The following is a 21,746-nucleotide window of genomic DNA, read 5'->3' on the forward strand; positions in this document are numbered from 1 at the left end:
GACATGTCGTAGTCCATATGATATCTGTGTCTTTCTCCAATAGAAACAATAAACAATGTTTATCAAATCATGTCTGTAGTAGTACCTGGTGCCCACTAGGAGGTAGTGTCGCTCAAGGTTTGAATAACTAGGGTTAGGGTTAAAGTAGGGTAAGCTTATGAAAACACTATGTTGTTAGTCCTGCTCTCTAGTAACTGGTGGTTATTGTGTTTTAGGCTACATGAATATCGCTTCCATTTCTTTATATTTATGTATTACAAATGTTGACGTAACTGATGGTTGAACAACTGACAAAAGTGTTTAGATCATGTTTGCCGGGAAACTATTTTGATCACTGTCTCTTATTAAAACTGGAAAATATTTTGACTTTGAGGTTGAAAGCCAGACAGGTTCAATAGTTTTTTAATGCTTTAATTAAATTAGACAGATTGCATAAGTTTCAGGGAGCACACCAAACCTTAAAAGCAAACTTTAAAAAGCCTTTGTGAGTAACTCTGTTATCGGCAGAGAGATTTGGGAGTCACTGACTGGCCCAGAATAGTGCAGTGCTGTCGCCTCTAATTATGCTATCATAGGTCTCCCTTTCAACAGGGATAACCTTTCTTTTGTTTGACCCTCTCCAAATTAGTATTCCGTGACAGTGGAGGACACAGCGATTCACTCGAACATTACTTGTAGAATGTCAGTGCTAGTGTCTAATTTAGTCATATGTTATACCTCAGACCTCTCATACCTCTGACAATCAATGTATTGAGCATTACACTAACCCATGTTAGTGTGCTGAATTGTTTGCCCCAGTACTTTCAGTTCTTGAGCTACGTTGCAGTTTGAGGTTTAAGTGGTAAGGAACAACATACAATTTGCCATTTTAAAGGCCCATAGGGGTGGGGGTGGTTGGCCCTCTTGTCCAAACCTGTGCACACCACAGGTGATGTGAATGGACCTACAGCTGCAGACCCGGGCCCAGTGTGAGCAGTGATGACCAGCATTCTCACATGTCCACTTATGCGAGTTAACACATTCATAAAATCACTGTGTAGAATATTGCAACTATGAGCAATTAATTCTAGCAATCTACTTGAACTCACTAAGTGTGCAGTAAGGCCAGGGACTTTGTTAAAGGGTAACTACTGTTTTTTTCAACCTGGACCCTATTTCCTATGTTTTTGTGTCTAAGTGACTGATGGGAACAACAATCTTTTTTTTTTTTTTTTTAAGATGATTTTTTGGGCATTTTTTAGGCCTTTATTTATATAGGACAACTGAAGACATGAAAGGGGAGAGAGAGGGGGAGTGACATGCAGCAAAGGGCCGCTGCGTCGAGGAGTAAACCTTTATATATGGGCGCCTGCTCTACCAGGTGAGCGCCCGGGAACAACAATCTTTGACATTGCTCCAGTATTTAGCGAGATTGCTGCTGTCAGCAGCGGCGAACCACGCTACAATGTAAGTTAATAGGGCAATTGTCTTGCTTGTATTTACCTTCAGAAAAGTGCGTTTTTTGCCGCTGACAGGCTCAGATTAATATTGTAAGTGTCTGACAACATTATGGGAAGGATCCCTTCACAGATAGACCTTTAAAACCTCTTTGAGACCTTTCTGTTTAACCAGTGACAGCTCTAAAGTCGCTAGCACTAAACCCACCAGACTCCATTTAAAAAAAGCAATACTTTTAGCGTGTATAGAGCCAACATATTTTTACATGTAAATCAATAAACTATAAAATGTGTTTATTTCAACCAAAACTAGAGTTGTGATGGTTGGAAAAGTGGAAAATTGAACCCAAAACGGCTTTTCATAGTTTTATTTCGTTTCTGTCAACTTTGAATGAAGTGTATTTTACGATGCTAAAATTACTGTTTATTTACATGCAGTCTGGTGGGTTTAGCGAACGCAATTTCATGGATGTTTTTATGTTTAAAAACAGGATCTTACTCTTTAACAGAAAGGTCAACCTCCATAACGTTGTCAGACACTTAAAATATTAATCTGAGCCTGTCAGCGGCAAACAAGCACTTTTGTAAAGTGAAAAACAAGCTGGACAATTGCCCTATGAACTTACATTGTAGCTTGTTTCGCTGCTGCCGACTGCAGGGAGCTTGCTTTATACTGGACCAATTTCAAAGATTGTTGTTCCCATCAGTCACTTAGACACAAAAACATAGGGAAATAGGGTCCAGGTTGAAAAAAAATGGTAGTTACCCTTCAATGCAATGATTCCACAAGAAAGGTCTAGCTTTCAGTCTAACAAACTAACAAACACTATAATTCATTTGTGGGGGTTTGGGCAGCAAGAGTGGAGGTGGTGGTATAATATCAACAAGGATGGATGTGGAGAACACAAATTGTGGGCACATTTTCTTTTCTTTTTGTTTGGTTATGTATGCATAGAGGTCTAAGCCATTTTTTCCAATCTGTGTGTTGCCTGGTTTCATTGTGTAATAATACTTGTATATCTATCTATCTATATATACCTCTACCCTGTAATGCACAATCAAGTTATAGACACCATTTTTTTTTCAGGGCAACCTGGGCTATAAGGATAGGTATGCTGCAATCTCACAGAAATGTATTGAAATCACACAGCAAACAATTATGTGTAAGACTTTGGCTTTTGAAAATTAGGGGAAACACAAATTAACACTGTAACTAACACAAATATGAAACTATGTAGATTTTTTCCCAGAAAAGTCCATACTCTTTTATCCAAAAAGTTATTTGTATCATCTACAATGCATTTCCTGTCTGCTATTAGACAACAGGAGGCCAATCTCATTTACACATCCAGAGCTGCCTAAATGACCTGCCTGTGCCTGCATCATGGATGTATTATAAGCCTGCAATAAACACAGAATATATACAAGGCCCTCCTGGTTGTATAAGGTTAGGGTTATCTATTGGCTGAGCAAGCTGCCTGTCTCCTGACATAACTTTATGTGATTTGTCGAGACAGCCATCAGTCAAGACAGTCAGCAGCCAAGATGGCAGTGGCTAACAGTAAAAGTTCGCTTTTCATATGAAAAGATGTCTAAATTATTTATCATGGATTTATCGTTCTGCAAAGTCTCCGAAAAGTCACTGAAGATCTAGGCTAGATTACTAAGCTTCTGGAAGGGCTACAGAACGAGGCTAGCTTGAAGCAATGCGAAGATATTGGAGATTACGTGACTTAATTTCTGGATTTATAATTATTTATTTATTTTACAAAGACACCGAAATTCCATAATGTATTAAAAAGCTTCTGGATGGCCTACAATATCATGAAGGAACTCGTGTAAACGGCACATTTCTCTGCTTCTGAAAAAACAAGTCATTGATCTGAATATATTAAATATGCCATAAGGTGAGGTCGCTGGCGTCATATACGACGATGTGCTGAGTAGTGGCTGTCTCTTAATGTGCACTTCTGTGTGTTTTTGCAATGAATTATCAATTCAGAAATCAGGGTATGGGCCATCATCATAATTTATTCTGAGTAGGTCACAAAGGTTCAAGTAATTAAGGAGGGAAATTATTTAGTTCCCTGTTCAAATTATAATATCACAGCCTACTTCCAGATATGAAGATAGGCCAGTTAAATGGGCTGCAGAAATAAGGAAACACAATTCGCTGTATCAGTCATGAGCAACAAAAGACATTACAAGAGCTGAAAGTATTAATAAACTTAGAAGGTTACATCAATTATTGATTAAACTAGACTATCTCTGTTTACAACTCTTATTATGAAGTTCAATTCATTAGTATGAAGAAAAAGTGTTGTTTTTTAACGCGTATCAATCTTTCACATACTTTCAGCACTTTCACCTCACTTCATTTCAGTGTCGCTGACCTGTATTAACACAGTTCATTTTTCACTTTGTTGAGGGACTTGTCCTCTACATGTGTCTGCTGTTAGGATGCCATGTTATAAAAGATAGCAGTTGACAAAAGCAATTAACCCTCCACGTTAAACATGTTTCATCTTCTCACAACTGTGAGGTTGCTTTCATACTCTTAGATCTCATTAATATACCAGAATATGTCCTTTTAAAATGTTTAAATCAAGTCAAGTCAATGAAGTGCTTGAGATGAAACGATGTTTCATATATATTTTAGGCTGAGTGTATATAAAAAAATTCTTGGCAGAGCATATCTTCAGGGATGTCACAAAGTCAAGCTTGTCAAAGGTCAGAACACACCAAAACAATGTCTTTGGTTGAATCCTGATTGTCTTTTCAGCCTTGTTTTATGATTGAGCAGCTGACGTGCTGTTTGTCACAGCATGCAAGTGTATGGACTAATAAAGAGGCAGATTGCTGTTGTCCTCTGTGATTTATCCCGCTTTTCTGTCCTCTATCTGCACTAGACGGAAAGTTAATTAAAACCCTGCCATGTCTCTTCATTCCATCCCAGACAGCAAGAGCAAATCATCTCCCACCATTTCCAGCCTTTATTATTTCTTTATGATCAACACCAGAGCGGAGGTCAAAAATGCATGAAGGCTCTACATGCCTTCGTTTTCAGCTTGAACTTAATCCTCATTATAAGATGGAAATGCACAACTTTTAGCATGTTTTATTTCCGTCATCCCATTTATACACTCTCTTACAAATTATTGCCTGTGAATAAGAATCAATCCATCCATCCATCTTCGTCCGCTTATCCGGTATCGGGTCGCGGGGGTAGCAGCTCCAGCAGGGGACCCCAAACTTCCCTTTCCCGAGCCACATTAACCAGTTCCAACTGGGGGATCCCGAGACGTTCCCAGGCCAGGTTGGAGATATAATCCCTCCACCTAGTCCTGGGTGTTCCCTGAGGTCTCCTCCCAGCTGGACGTGCCTGGAACACCTCCCTAGGGAGGCGCCCAGGGGGCATCCTTACCAGATGCCCGAACCACCTCAACTGGCTCCTTTCGACGCAAAGGAGCAGCGGCTCTACTCCGAGCTGTAGTAGACTGAGCTTCTCACCCTATCTCTAAGGGAGACGCCAGCTACCCTCCTGAGGAAACCCATTTCAGCCGCGTGTACCCTGGATCTTGTTCTTTCGGTCATGACCCAGCCTTCATGACCATAGGTGAGGGTAGGAACAAAAACTGACCGGTAGATTGAGAGCTTTGCCTTCTGGCTCAGCTCTCTTTTCGTCACAACGGTGCGATAAATTGAATGTAATACCGCCGATTCTCCGACCAATCTCCCGCTCCATTGTCCCCTCACTTGCGAACAAGACCCCAAGGTACTTGAACTCCTTCACTTGGGGTAAGGACTCATTCCCTACCTGGAGAAGGCACTCCATCGGTTTCCTGCTGAGAACCATGGCCTCCGATTTAGAGGTGCTGATCCTCATCCCAGCCGCTTCACACTCGGCTGCGAACCGATCCAGTGAGTGCTGAAGGTCACAGGCCGATGATGCCATCAGGACCACATCATCTGCAAAAAGCAGCGATGAGATCCCCAGCCCACCGAACTGCAACCCCTCTCCACCCCGACTACGCCTCGATATCCTGTCCATAAATACTACAAACAGGATTGGTGACAAAGCGCAGCCCTGGCGGAGGCCAACTCTCACCTGAAACGAGTCCGACTTACTGCCGAGAACCCGGACACAGCTCTCGCTTTGGTCGTACAGAGATTGGATGGCCCTGAGAAGGGACCCCCCCCCCTCACCCCGTACTCCCGCAGCACCTCCCACAGTATCTCCCGGGGCACCCGGTCATACGCCTTCTCCAGATCCACAAAACACATGTAGACCGGTTGGGCATACTCCCAGGCTCCCTCCAGGATCCTTGCGAGAGTAAAGATCTGGTCCGTTGTTCCACGACCAGGACGGAATCCGCATTGTTCCTCTTCAACCTGAGGTTCGACTATCGACCGAACCCTCCTTTCCAGCACCTTGGAGTAGACTTTACCGGGGAGGCTGAGACAGCTGTGATACCCCCTGTAATTGGCACACACCCTCTGGTCCCCCCCCCCTTTTTTAAAAAAGGGGGAACCACCACCCCGGTCTGCCACTCCTTAGGCACCGTCCCAGACTTCCACGCAATGTTGAAGAGGCGTGTCAACCAAGACAACCCCTCCACACCCAGAGCTTTAAGCATTTCTGGACGGATCTCATCAATCCCTGGGGCTTTGCCACTGTGGAGTTGTTTAACTACCTCAGCAACTTCCACCAGGGAAATTGACGACAATCCCCCCCCCCATCATCCTCCAGCTCTGCCTCTACCATAGAGGGCGTATTAGTTGGATTTAGGAGTTCCTCAAAGTGCTCCTTCCACCGCCCTATTACCTCCTCAGTTGAGGTCAACAGCGTCCCATCCTTACTGTACACAGCTTGGATGGTTCCCCGCTTCCCCCCTCCTGAGGTGGCGAACGGTTTTCCAGAAGCACCTTGGTGCCGACCGAAAGTCCTTCTCCATGTCTTCTCCGAACTTCTCCCACACCCGCTGCTTTGCCTCTTTCACGGCAGAGGCTGCAGCCCTTCGGGCCCTTCGGTACCTTGCAACTGCCTCCGGAGTCCTCTGGGATAACATATCCCGGAAAGACTCCTTCTTCAGTCGGACGGCTTCCCTGACCACCGGTGTCCACCACGGTGTTCGTGGGTTACCGCCCCTTGAGGCACCTAAGACCCTAAGACCACAGCTCCTCGCCGCAGCTTCAGCAATGGAAACTTTGAACATTGTCCACTCGGGTTCAATGCCCCCCCCCCAGCCTCCACAGGGATGCACGAAAAGCTCCGCCGGAGGTGTGAGTTGAAAGTCTGTCGGACAGGGGCCTCCTCCAGACGTTCCCAATTTACCCGCACTACCCGTTTGGGCTTACCAGGTCTGTCCAGAGTCTTCCCCCCACCCCCTGACCCAACTCACCACCAGATGGTGATCGGTTGACAGCTCCGCCCCTCTCTTCACCCGAGTGTCCAAAACATACTGCCTCAGATCAGATGAAACAATTATAAAATCGATCATTGACCTTTGGCCTAGGGTGCTCTGGTACCAAGTACACTTATGAGCATCCCTGTGTTCGAACATGGTGTTCGTTATAGACAATCTATGACTAGCACAGAAGTCCAACAACAAACAACCACTCTGGTTTAGATCAGGGAGGCCGTTCCTCCCAATCACGCCTCTCCATGTGTCTCCATCATTGCCCACGTGCGCGTTGAAGTCCCCCAGCAGAACTATGGAGTCCCCCACTGGAGCCCCATGCAGGACTCCACTCAAGGTCTCCAAGAAGGCTGAATACTCCGAACTCTTGTTTGGTGCATATGCACAAACAACAGTTTTCCCCCCCACAACCCGCAGGCGTAAGGAAGCGACCCTCCAACGTAGCGGCGCTCAGCTGGGGGCTTGTGAGTATCCCCACACCCGCCCGGTGCCTCACACCCTGGGCAACTCCGGAGAAGAAAAGAGTCCAACCCCTATCCAGGAGTATGGTTCCAGAACCGAGACTGTGCGTAGAGGTAAGCGCCACCAGATCTAACCAGTAGCGCTCCATCTCCCGCACAAGTTCCGGCTCCTTCCCCCACAGAGACACTCCACGTCCCCAGAGCCAGCGTCTGCTGCCCGGGTCTGGTCCATTGAGGCCCCTGACCTTCACTGCCACCCGTGTGGCAGCGCACCCGACCCCAGCGGTTCCTCCCACAGGTGGTGGGCCCATGGGATAGAGAGATGTATGCCACGTAGCTTTTTCGGGCTGTGTCCAGCTGGGCTTCGTGGCAAACCCGGCCACCAGACGCTCGCTGACGAGCCCTCCATCTGGGCCTGGCTCCAGACGGGGGCCCCGAGCTTCCTCTGGGCAGGGTCACTCCATCTCTTCCTCGGTCACTCTGAATAAGAGTCAACATTTTCCTAATTAAATTTGAAAATGCCTGGCCTATCTTTGTACTGTATTTACTTAAAATTAATAGTAAAGCGGAAGTGAAACTGAACCAATGGATCCCCCTTAAGCTCTACTTCATGAAAGAGTGCATTGTGCATGGTGTCAATGAGTTCAGCTCAATAGTCCTTATCAACAGTGTTAGTTAAAGGTACAATATTAACATTTCTGCATTAAAAGGTCTAAAAACGACTAGTTGTCGACTTACACTATCCTACATGTTTCCAACAACGTTCAAACCCAGAAAAACCTATTATTTTATTTTAATGACATGGGACGTATCATTTAGTCGCCTGCCAGTGGCGTCATAAAACCTTTGACTCCTCTAGTTACTCTAACTTCTGTCAAAACACGGGAACGCAGATCATACGTTCGAGAGTAATTGTAAATTATACAATGTCATAGAAAGAATAATACATAGTAACCGTAATACAGCTTGCTTTCTGCCACACATCATCATTTTTTCATTGATTACATGCCACTTACAACACAGTAATACAAATGAGACCTAATTTATTGATACATTTCAATATTGATCGATCCAGCTTAACGTTATATGCTACGTTGACAAGTAGCTCATGCTAATGCTTAGTGGGGAACATTATAAGTTTACAACATCGTTCAACACACTCATCAAGTTATTTTAAGTATAATTTTTCGATTCGATCAAGGTATTCAGGATCATTAACTTACAGCAATCCGAACCCAGCCAGCCCAAACAGCACCGGGTGATAACGATGCTAATGGCAGTAACAGAATGTTTTATGTTCCGTCGGGGAAACATACCATATTGCCCCAGGCGTCGGAGTCTGGCTAGCCGTGGTGTTGTGCTGAAATTCTCCCCCCTTTAGCGTTTAGTGGTCTTATTTACAGCATGACATGGTGACTGTCCTGCGAACAAAAGGTGGGGAGAATTCCGGCAGCAACACCCGGCAGCCATCCCATGGATGTAGGTGTATCCTCGGCCGTTATCTCCGGGGACGCGGCTCGGCCCCAAAGATACTCGGTGGTCCAGCCCCGAAGATACTTGGCGGCCAGCCCCAGCCGCAAAGTAGCTAGCTAAGTCTCTCAAACAACATCCAAAAAGTGACATTGATGTGAAATATATTGAGATATTGTGGTTTGAGCTGCTGACTAATGTTAGCTTTCTTGCTCGCTAACTGGTCAACTACCAATACAAATTGAATCGAGAACACGTAATTATGTGGGGAAACTGCAGCTATTTTATCAGAATGACATCAATAAACTCTACTAAACGTAACGTGGATAAAACTGTAATGGATGGATCCATCCGTGAACAGATATATTTTAATTGGCAATTGTGTTAAACTAGGAAAACTACAACTCCAATAATGCCACTTGATGACGTCATCAAAAGTCCGTGTTTACATCCATTGTTTTGATTGAGAGACCCCTTAAAGCTTTGGATAGCTGAAGCCATTCCTCAACCGCCCCTACTGCTGATTCACCACATGCAGCAGGGCAGTTTGTCACAGGAGACTGCACCAATCTCACCAAGGAGGAGCGATATTCAATTTTCTTCTGGGAAACAGTGAGTAAACGAGCAGAGACTGAGACGTTGGCTCACATCCAGGACACAGAGCCCGCATTTATATGTGTGTGTATCATTCTGGGCTGAAAACATAGGCTTCATTAATATTTATATATTATATATTAATATATAAGTCAATATTTCATATATAGCCTACCCAGGCAAAGCTGACTTAATCTAACAATAGGAAATACATGGGACAACCATTAAACATGTTCCCAAGTCTGACTTTTAAAAAGCCAGGACTTGAGACCCTGTGTAAAGGTATGGTAGGTGGTGCAGTTTCTTATTTCCATTGGTAGGATGTTCCAAATATGAAAGCCTTTACAGAAAAGCATGATTGACTGAAGGAGCTGCGCCTGTAAGTCCCCGCTCATTTATTCTATATGGTACATCAGTAAAGCCTTTCTGAAATGTCTGATTTTTCATTTTGGCTTTTAGATGTTCAGCTATGTTGTTTATATATGCATACCTATCTTTTTTTAGCATCAAGCCAGAGTAGCACAGCCCTCCAGGCTTATTTTCAATCTCTAATGGGAGGTGTCCCACCTGATACTGACAAGCATCTTGGGAAATTGTCCCCCAGATGTCCATGAAAGTGTTTTACTTTGCCTAGACCCTGCAAGCACACTGCATCTAGAACACTGTTAAAAAATGAACTGAAATGCTAAGTCAGCAAGCTATGAAAAATGTTTGGCCAAAATGTTTAAATCCCTGTACTCCTGTGAAAATCTACTCAGGGGGAAAAACCCTGTTTAGTCACAATGATAGAGATTCATCATATGCATTTGTTAACAGAGGTAATGTTGTTGCCAGCCACTAACCATGCAGATCCATAGGCACTTTCTCCCATGTGCATTTATATTTTACTGTAGCTACACACAGGCCAGATTTACCACCGGGCCGATTGGGCCAGTGCCTGGGGGCCTCCGACCTCTAGGGGGCCTCCAAAGAAAGAAAGAAAGAAAGAAAGAAAGAAAGAAAGAAAGAAAGAAACATAATTACATAAAAAAGGCACTTGTCAATTCCATGGGTCTTAGTCAACTTAAGTGTTTCTCCAATGAGCCCACAGAGGGCCATTACTCTCAAACAGTACTGAATAAAGAGCCAATGTCACCTTGAACAGCAGTGGCATCGCCAGAAGTGTCTTAACAGTCCGTTTTCTTCATTAGTAAAAAAGTTAAAGCTATAGATGGAGTCACGTTTTAAGGAGAAGTCTACAGGTGTGACATTTTGTATTCAAAAGCATATATGAAAATGTAGGACGGTAACAGATGTATCACATTGAAAAGCTGCTGATGATTCATTGATCATTATCAAGTTGACGTCATAGTCAGTTTGTTGTGGTAACACAATAATAGCAGCAGGTACAATAACAATGAGCAAAACGGCATCAACAACAGGATCAACTTTACATGTAATAATGCAACGCATCTCATCAATGATGCTGTTCATAGGTTTTATAGCTTGAGATCAAGATAGCGTAATGTTACCTTGCTCTTTCTATAATAAAATGCCAATCATTAAATCAGATTGAAGCCATTATACACACTAATATATACAGTACATGTGTGGGAAGAGACAGGTTAAAGAAGAACTTTATTGTGAAATGGCAATATCACAGCATGTAAGGATGCAAAAAAAATTGTTTGATGGCAGTCTTAATATTTTGTAAGGTCATGTATTTTTCATACAATTTACAGTGTAATGGATAAATGCACTGTGTGGTGCCAATCTAATTGGATAAGGGTTATCTGTGGAGCATCGCTGTTCAGTGGGATCTGTTGTTCCTCATGTGGTCTAACCAAGTAAACTGCTGCCTAATCACATTCAAGCCACAGTCTATTTACTTTCTGGGGCACTGCTGCTCTGGCAAGAGGGAAAATGGCCCGGCTGGAAGGGGTCTCGTAAATGAGTGCACCATTGCCAATCTATTCGTCCTAATGCTAATACAGTTTACAGGGCCAGTGGGAAACCCTGACAGGCTGACAATGGGGGAAGGAGCCCCAGCTTAAATCAATTAGCTAAGAGGACAAACATCATCTAAATCATACCCTGCCTGGCCGTGGGCAACAGGCCTAAAATGGATGGTACATGTAGGCAGAGAGTAGCACTTACTCAGTCCTGGCCAGAGTTATGATTGAGGTGCTGACAGTTAGCATACATTTACTGTATTGACTAGCTCAGAACTGATCGGGCACCAAAAGTCGAATCTGAGATCACACTTTTAAATAAATCATTTGCCTCATCAATCAAAACACTGTTGCATTAGAGTCAGTGTTCAGTATGTCCACTTAACCTTTTGCTGTGCAAAACTAAGCCAGAAGTTAATAGTTTTCATCTATAGATCATCAATATAACACGTCAATATGCTTCAAAGAAAGTGTGTGCCAATGTCTAAATCGACCTCTTTGACAGCTTCAATTATGTAAAAACTCCCTCAAAGAGACTTTTCCAATAAATACATAACAATAAATGATCAGTTGTATGACTCCAACTGCGCTAAGTTAGCTAACTAACCCAGCAGATCCTGCTTCCTTGGACTGGCTGCTTGATCCTTTCACTTTTTAAGGTTGTACTTCACCTGTAACTGTCTGCTTTCCTGTCCTGTGAGCATGGGAGGGTGTGGAGAATAGGGAGGGATATCACACAATTAGAAAAGGTGGGGACATATGGTGGCTGTGCTGAGAAGCTGTGTGTGGCAGATAACATTTTCCAGCAATGGTGATCACAGAGGGGACTTCAAGAAGGATAGGGTCTAAAGGGGAGCAACATACCATCTGGAATCTTGCGAGCTGTGACACATCCAATTTACCTCTACCTGTGGACCAGTCTGTGACCTCTCTATAGTCCTCACCGGGGCAACATCCAGAGAGATTAGATGTAGTCACACTTGACAAGACACGACTGTTAAACTTTTTCTATGGATGTCCTCCACATCAGCTACAATGCCGTAAATGTACAGGGATGTAATTCATTTTAAGATTAGCAGTCCAGACTAAGTTACGCAATGCTACGATTACAAAATACATCTAATCAAGCCAAGTACGTCACCCTAACCTCGCTCTCTGGTCTAATGCCAAGAAAGGCTCTTTCATACCATCAAATAACTTGACCGTTACTGGGGATGAAAACTCATCAGTCACATTTTACAGCAGGAAAATGTCTCTCTAAAACATGTAGCTTACTTTTGAACAATTGTGTTTTGTCTCGTCAAGTATGTTAAGTCACTCATGTCTAGTCTTGTTGTGCACTTCCTGTTTTATTTTGTATTCACCTTTCCCTCTGTGAATTTCCCGCCATTGTGATTGTCTACCCCGCCCCTGATTGGTTTCACCTGTTTTCCCCTACCTCATGTATAAATAGTCTTTGTCTCCCTTTGTCTTGTGCCAATTCGTCTTGTTCTGTCCATGTGATAGTGTCGTCAAGTGTTCCAGCCAGATCTTCATGTAATCAGGTTTTGTTTGTAGTTTTTATGACATTGTTTGTTCCTCCAAGTGAGTGCTTTTCAACTAAATACTTTTGATAAACCTACTGTTTTTCAAGTCGTGGATTTGAGTCCACCAGTGTCGTGTCTAAGTACGTTATAAATTGTCTTCATATTAAACCAACAAATGGGAATAAAAGCAATAAAAATACCACATTGAAGAAATTGATCACCCTCAAAAATGTCATTTGAGGCTCAAATGACATTAGTGTCAAATTTTGAGGGTCATCTCAAATGTCTCAAATGTCTACACTAAAGACCTTATGTAAAATGTACTTTCTTGTGAGTTCTAGCCAATAACAAGACATAATCTGCACAGCCCACTTTTGGTGCATGTATCCTATACAGTATCTATTATACTTTGCTTTATACACTATTAAGTTATTTAATTCAGCTTAAACTAAAAAAAAGCAAAGACTGCAAACAGCACAGACGTTTAAAAGAATAGTTCAACATTACACTTATTTGCTTTCTGGCAAGTTTTCTGGATTGTTACATGAGAAAATTGATACCACTCTCATGATTTTGAAGTAAATATGAAGCTACAGCTAGCAGCCGGACAACTTCAGCATAGCATCAAGTCTGGACCAAGTCTGGGAAACAGCTAGCTAACAGGTGTTTTAAGGGGAGATACTGTATGTGTGTAACTCATAGAATGTATACAGTCTATGATGTAACTATGTCTCAACCGTGACCAGTTACTTCCTGAACCCTCTGCTGGTTGCATGGCAACTGCTCAAAGGCAAGAAATAGTATTTAGTTAGTTTAAGATTGGCTGGGATTTGACAAACTCAGGCTAGCTGTTCTCCTGTTTCCAGTCTTTGTGCTGAGCTAAGCTAACTGCCTGCTGGCTGTAGCCATATATTAAACAGACATGAGAGTGGGATCGATTTGCAAATATGCATATTTCCCAAAATTACAAACTTGCTTTTTTTTATCATAGCCTATTTTGCATTCAATCAAATAGTCATCCTATAAGGTAGAATTTGCATGTAATGTTTGCACAAAATGGAAGGTGTTGTTAAATGGATTTTCATGAAATTCAAGGAAATAATGTCTTTTATTGCCCCGATCTTTCATTTTAAGCAGTGCTGGCTGGCTGGCTGGATAGGTGGGGAATGCAACAATATGTAGCCTATTTGTCACTGACTACCCAAGCAGTGCATGCTTCATTTGTAGAGACTAACCTACTATTTTTCTCTGTACACCCCGTCTCATTTTTGACAAAAATGGTATTACCCCATACTTCAAGATCCCAGTACCTGGTGCAATATGCAGGCCATACAAAGGATGGAAAGCATCTATGTGTGTACACATAGCTAATTGATGGATGGTTGGATTTCAATGTGGGAAATGCAGCTTCACATCCAATCTTTTTCACTTGTTTTGGAGTAACTACCAGTTACGCTGCCTGTGGTTAGTTTATTATCTCTGCTCTGCCTCATTAGCAGCCAGTCCAGGCAGACGCGCAGCAATCAGTCACTTTGCCATCTGAACCCAGCCCCCAAGGATGAGCTTTCTGCGATGATGAGGGCCTGAGGGTCTCTTGGGCACCATGGATGACAGACAGAGTTCATCCTCTCTATCCCTTTCCCTGGAGAGTGGGTTGTATGATTACACAGACACTGAATTGAATTACAGAGACATAATCCTGCCCAAATGTACAGACATCATTGACCCAAGATATCTACAGAGCAACAACTAAAAGGATATAGTTGCGTCATGAAAGTTCCAGTCACATACAGGTCAGTTACATTAATCACACAACTCTAGCTTTTATAGTGAAGTTTCTAGGTATTCTGTATTACTGCCTTTTAGTAACTGTGATGTTTTATGTTGGTCACAATGGATACACATGGATCCAAGTTAAGAAAATAAACTCACGTGAAATCTATCCATGAAAACGCAATTTGTGATAGCTTGCACATTTTTCTTTAAAACAGGTGCATATTTCTACCTGTAAGACATAAATCATATTTTCTGTATTAATGAATAATAATGAGTGTCCCATCGCTTTCAACTGTGAATTAAATGTGTTTGTAAAGATGAATCCTCCCACTGGGACTACCCTTGTAGTGGTATCTCACACTCCTGGTCAAGCCCAGGTGTGTCATTTCCATGTCCAGCGTTGATAGACTGATTGAATCTGCTCATCTCTGAACTTATGAGTCCCAGGAGAGGAGTTCAGCTTCCAAGGTCCAATAATGCCAGAGTTGCAATGTCAGTCCTACTCCATCATAATTATGTCCAGCCAGGACCAATGTCTCCAGTTCTTCCTGTTCAACACAAATGCACTAGATTTTTCATGCTGCAATATCAGTGGCAGACAGAGGAAATTTTATTTCCAAAATGAGTGAACAACATAATAGTGTGCAATGCAATACTGTAATGTACTTAAACATAGATGTCTTCCATGATGGAATTGTATGTCCGTGTATACTTTTGGAGAACTGAGTAATACATTTTTATGACAAAACTAAATGCCAAACGCTAAATGATGACTTCCATTTTGATTTTTATATAATGCTGTAACAAGTTTCATTTATCTTGTCAGTGGAGTCAATTTTCACTCTTCACAGATATTGGTAACAGGTTTTATTTACAGTCATGAACTACCTCCGCAATTTGGAGTGAAGGTTGTTAATTCTTTTGTCTTCTGTTTTCGAGAAACAATCAATATTTTGAATCTGCATCATCAATCAGCATCTCATCCACATCTATTACTAGTCACCGACTAACATGTTTATCTCCCTGCCTGTCTAGTACAGGCAAATACTATTACAGGAGACTGGATAACTGACTTCTTGAACATTTTCCCACATTGACTTGCATGAGAAATATATATATCACTAATATTTGCAGCATCAGCACCATCTATCTATCTACCCACTAAGCTTCCTACAATCTTCTTAATTTTTTTTTTTAATTGGCTGCTTCCTTTGTCTGTGTCTCTCCCAGCTTTCATTTTGTTAGCGACATCTAACCTATCCTTGTGACCGAAGAAGCAGAAAGAAAAGATTTACAGATAGACACAATTTGCTTGGCTTTGCGTCGATCAGGCTCTTGCCTAGGAGCTCCTAGATACACCTTTCTAAGCACATTAAGATCTCATCTAGGGCAGAAAGAATTGTAGTCAGCTGTGATTCTGCGGATGCATGTCAGTAAATAGTGCCTTTGTGAAAGACCTCACAGTGACAAATGGGATCAATTTTACAGTTCTGTTAACACAGAAAGAATGTGGAGGTGTTTTGTCATTTAAATTACACACATGCAGAAAGACTTGTGCAGTCAGAAAAAACCTGCACATAGGCTACAAAAACCTGTTTATATGCACACGCTCTTAAACACATACACTGACTTTTGTGTACATTGACATCTATGACCCCGTCGCTGCTTCTTTTTTCTCAATATTTTGTATTTATTCTGTCTCCAGGGCACCATTTAAAAAGCTGTAATTTCTTTCAAATACAAGCAAAGTATGACCAGTACCTGGTCTGTCATCTTCTCAGCTTCTAATCTGTGTATTTTTCGTGTAATTGTGTAAAACAGTCTTTCAACTTTCAATCCCCTTCGGTGAAAGCTTTGATGGCTAAAACGAGACCAGACAAGCGACTGTTGACATCAGGAGGCCATCTCTAAATCAGACTTGTGGGGGAGGGAGTACAGTAGATCAGGGATTGCCCAGACCAGAGAATCCCTTTAGGATTTGTGGTATCGTGTCTCTAGACAGGTGTGGTTTAATACCCCTCCCTGAGCTGTAAAAAATGGCACTGCATAGTACATTCAGGAGGTCACATTAAGTCCTGCTCTATCTGCAGGTGTCACGGATGACAATATATCTTTATCTTACTTGCTCTTGCTGAACGACATATTGGACACTACACTCGGGAGCGGTCTCACCATCCTGTCTGTCACTCACTGAGAAGCTGAATACATTAATGAAATCTGTCTTCTCCAGAGACTTTTCATTACTAGTCTATATCCTTGACGTTCCACTTGCGGGATTGCTCCGGTGCCGCAGGAAATTCCGCCGGATGCATGTATTTTCCATTTCCTTCCGCTTTCTTTGTGTTGGAATTTTAAACTCCGGTGGATTAATGATGACTATGGTTAACTGCTCCTCAGATCTCTGCAGGGTAAATTGAGACAGCTAGCTAGACTATCTGTCCAATCTGAGTTTTCTCTCGCACAACAATTTTACAGCAGCTCTGTGCGGACCTTAGCACCACCCATGACGATTGTGATTGGTTTAAAGAAATGCCAATTAACCAGAGCACGTTTCTTAATAACACTATCCATCCCCCAGAAATACTGCAAATATAGTGTGGATTTAGCATTTACATGTTTAGCAGAGTTTCACCTCATGTACTTTGCCTATATGAAAATATGAAAAAATTAACAATAAGTAATTATTTTTGTGGTCAGTTCATAATGCATTTCTGCAGAGTTTGGAGATGGTGTTCTAGTGGTTCATGCCAAATAAAAAGTGCTGAACATTGGATGCCTGCCAGTGGCCACCGATAAGCAGTTCCAGTGACAGGCCTCAAACAATCAAAGAGCTTCCTTTTGAAATCTGCATAGTAAAGATGTTATAGTAAATACAGCTATGTTCACATGTAGCTTAGGTTACTGTGTGTGTTACAGCTCAGAGCACCAGCACTGTTTGCTCTTTTCTGACCATCGGTGGAAGACATATCCTGATCCTTTACTTCAAGTAAAAGAAGCAATACCACAATGTAGAAGTAAAGTATTAAGATCAAAATGTATTTAAAAGAATAGAAATGGCTGCTATAAGTATATTATATATTATATATATTATATTATTGAGTAATGTATTATTAGACTGTTAATACTGATGCATTATTGTATAACTGGCATTTTTTTTTTACACTTTAGCTGTTTGATGTAGAGACAATTATATTTACTCACTAAGATCATCATTGTTTGTATGTATTCTAATGTTAATCTGCAAGTTAATTGGAATTTTATCTATCAAAAATGTAGTAGGGCATAAAGTACAATATAACCTTATAAAATGTAGTGGAATGTAGTATAAAGTAAAAATAACCATTAAATGGAAAGTAAAGTACAAGTGCTGTACCTCAAATTTGCATCTACTACGCCGTAAGAATAGTTTGAGTGACCTTGTGATTTTACACTATATGCATTTTAAACCTGATCAGAGGAAACATGATAGGGACAGACATCCACACACACACATACACACACACACACACACACACACACACACACACACACACACACACACACACACACACACAAAATCTCAGTTGCAACACTAATCATGCATGAACCAATGAGCTGGGTTGATCCAGTGGATGGTGGCCAATCGGGCTCTTCACATGAGGCTGCAACTTTCTGGTACAGGAGCCAAGCACTCCAGGTAATGAACTGCCTGCATGATATATATCATATCCCTCAGTGGTGCAACATGGTACTGCAACAACAGCAATTCTTTGATTAGTCATTGATCTTACATTGTGCTTCCCTGGCACGCAGAGAAATCTCTAACACACATACACTAACTGTCAACATGTCCATTGTAAAACTGCCATGTGGCTCCTGCAGCACACTTACAGGGTTAATACCACCCTTCACACTGCAGACACAGACAGTGTTGCAATGCTTTTGACACTTTTTAATCCATGGTCAATAAACCTAATTTACATAACATTATATCTCATTTTTGAGTTATGAAAAAAAAACAGAAATTATAAATGATTTTGACTAATAGTTACGGTCAGAGGATGTTGAGTGGATCACAGACTGGTTTATGTCAAAGTTTAGTCAGGATACTGTTTTGAATTCTTTTTTTTCAAATGCTATAAAGTTGAATAAAACACCTAAAATTCAATAAAAGTCATCACTAATTTTACCTGCGATGTACGTTGTATGGAACCCATACAACGTACATATGCGTCATAGTTTTTTTTGGGGAATTTGGTTGAAAGAAACCCATATTTCTGATATAAAAAAAAACTTTTGAAAACAGGTCAAATTTGACCTGAAGACAACACAATGGTTAATTAAAAAAAAGAGAGAGAGAATGAGGCTTTGTATGTAAAGCCAAATTGTGAGTTTAGGAGGTTTTGGGCTCTCTTTTCAAGATGCCATTGCAAACGATTTGTAACTCCAGCCTGAGGTGACACCACACCAGGCTACTAGTAATGACACACTTAAACTGTCTGAATCATTAATAGATAACCAATGAGCATAAATGCTTTTTTTTCTATTCAACTCCACTAAAATGTAAAGCACTGAGAGGTTGACAGTCTGCCATATATGTATGGATCCTCAATCATATTTGGAGCTGTTTCCTGTTTTTATTGAATCTATTGAGAATCCAGACAGACTTCCTACTAGAGTGAACATGATTAAGATGATTTAGAGACGTGAGCAAAATGCTATATAAGCTGATAACACTTCACATCCAGAACAAAACAGGGCCTTTGCTGACATGCGAGCACACCAGCCCAGACTTTTAGACCAGAGATCTTCAACAGGGGGTCCAGGACCCCTAGGGGGTCCTCAGAGTCACTGCAGGGGGGCCACCAAATTATTGTTAATTTTTGAAAGTTTTTTCAAAACTTAAAAAGTCTTAACATGAATCCAACATACTATTTGCAAATATAAATCCCCACTGCTTATTGGCCTATAGGTAAGGTAGTCACTAAGGCCATCCACAGATCATACAGTTGATCCTAAGGAGTCACTGTGCCACATGTATGTTGGTGATTTGTGAAATCATGCCAACCCTTATTAGGCTATTTTAATAGCTTAGTATTCTATGGACTAAAAAGGTATAGGCATGTAAGATATAAAAAAAAGAAATATATCAAAATATCAATAGAGATTATTTGACCCTGGTATGTTAAGCTTTACACAATCGTATTACATTTGTCATGGTTCTATCCAATTACATTTGCTGCCGCAATGATCCATTTCCCCACCGTTATGATTAAAGATACCCTCCAAACATGTTTTAAGACATTTAAAAAAAACTCTGCTTGGAATAATAATTTGTATCTGATAATGTTTCTCTTCAAAAAAAGTTACATTTCCTAGTTAAATACTTTTAACAGTGCACTTGCTCCTTCACCCTCATTGAAAAACCCAGAATATATGAATATGCAAATTGTAACTGGACACAAATGTCGCAAAATCATCTCGTACATACACGTCTCAAACTCAGATTTAAGGAGGGCATAGAGAAACGTTCCCCCCTCAGCAGATGAAGGTCAAACATCCAAGTCAAGTAACAAAAAGAACACATTTTTGAGTGGAGGACTTCCATTATATCTTCCATTAACATCCAACTAGATTGGTTAAAAAAAAAAAAGGCATACATTCTTTTTTGTGGTGAAGCCGTTAAACTTCTAAGGCCCCATGTTGTGTGGCGATAAAGCTTTTCTTTTTGGCTGGGCTTTTACTTTGTGGCACTTAAACCTTTAAAATGTTGCACCTCCCTGATGAAAAAGGAAAGCTTGCACTTCATGATTCAGAAAGGTCGGAGAGAATCTTTCCCCAGGGCCTTGTTACTGGGGTTAATAAAAGAGAGCAACCAACATCTTATTTGATTCTATCAAATAGTTTATGTGCCTGCTTACTATTAAATGTTATGTGTGTGTGAATATATACAACCATTTAGAAGACATTATCAGGCAATTCCAACATAAAAATCAGTTTGCATCAAACTCGTCATCACACTAAAAAGTAAAACCAAGTTGACCAAGCACAACCGATCGAATTTCTTGTTTGACATGTACACACATTTATACCCGGGAGCTGCTTAATGCAACTTGCATACTGAGTGGATATAATAACCACCTAAACGTTTGTATAAAAGTTGCTCTTTTTGAATCAACAAGTTTATATGTCAATCAAGAAGTTAAGAAAAAGAAAACCAGAATGGTGCCAAAGACCTATAACATCTGTAACCCTCCTTTTTGTAATTAATGATGCATTTATCCTTTTATTCTTTGAGATATTAGGAATGAGATCCTATAAGTGATGGGATGATTGGCTTCAATCCAAACTCCAAACAACATTCTTGCTTTCTAATCAGAAATGATATTGTAGATATGGAGTATTTCACAAAATATGTCCCTGTAAATTGTCATCACTGTGTGATATGTTGAAGTAGGCAGCCATTTAAGAAATGAACTGGCCCATGGTTCATTTTTGAGCTGATGTGTCACCACTCTTGACTGCACTGCAGTTCATTGTGTATTCAAAGTATACTGTCAAGGCTGGTGCTTATCGGAACAAAGTTCTCTCGAAATAATGACAGCTGATTAATTGTATTGCTTGTATTTTAAAGAATTCTTTCACATTTGTCGTGGTTTGTTTTGTAATGATGTGAAGAGAGTGTGATAAAAATATGACTCACATAAAACACATGATTTATGGTCACTTATGATACATTTAAGGCATTTCCTACCAGCTTCTGGTGTTTCAAAGAAAACACAAACAATGTCCTCACTACTTTTTTCTGATTTCATTATGAAAAAAGAAAGTAAAAACTGCACTGACGGGAGCCACACTTTTTGCTTTTTGTATAAAGACTTCCAACAGAAGGACATTTGCTGAGGTGAAGTCAGGCTATAGCATGGCAGATTTACAGTACTAAACTTATGGTACACCATACAGTAACTATATAAACTAAATGAATGTGTTTTTCTTCTTGTTGCTTCACTTGGATGTTTGAGCTTCACTGTGCAGATCGATGTGCAGAGTTAGAAGGCTGTTGTCACATTTATCAAGGAGGAAAGTTTCTTTGTGCCTACCTTAAATCGAAGCAGGATATTGTGACATCAAAAATAGTTTTGGTCCGACATGA

This window comes from Sander vitreus, chromosome 1, assembly GCF_031162955.1.
Source record: "Sander vitreus isolate 19-12246 chromosome 1, sanVit1, whole genome shotgun sequence".
NCBI lineage: Eukaryota > Metazoa > Chordata > Actinopteri > Perciformes > Percidae > Sander > Sander vitreus.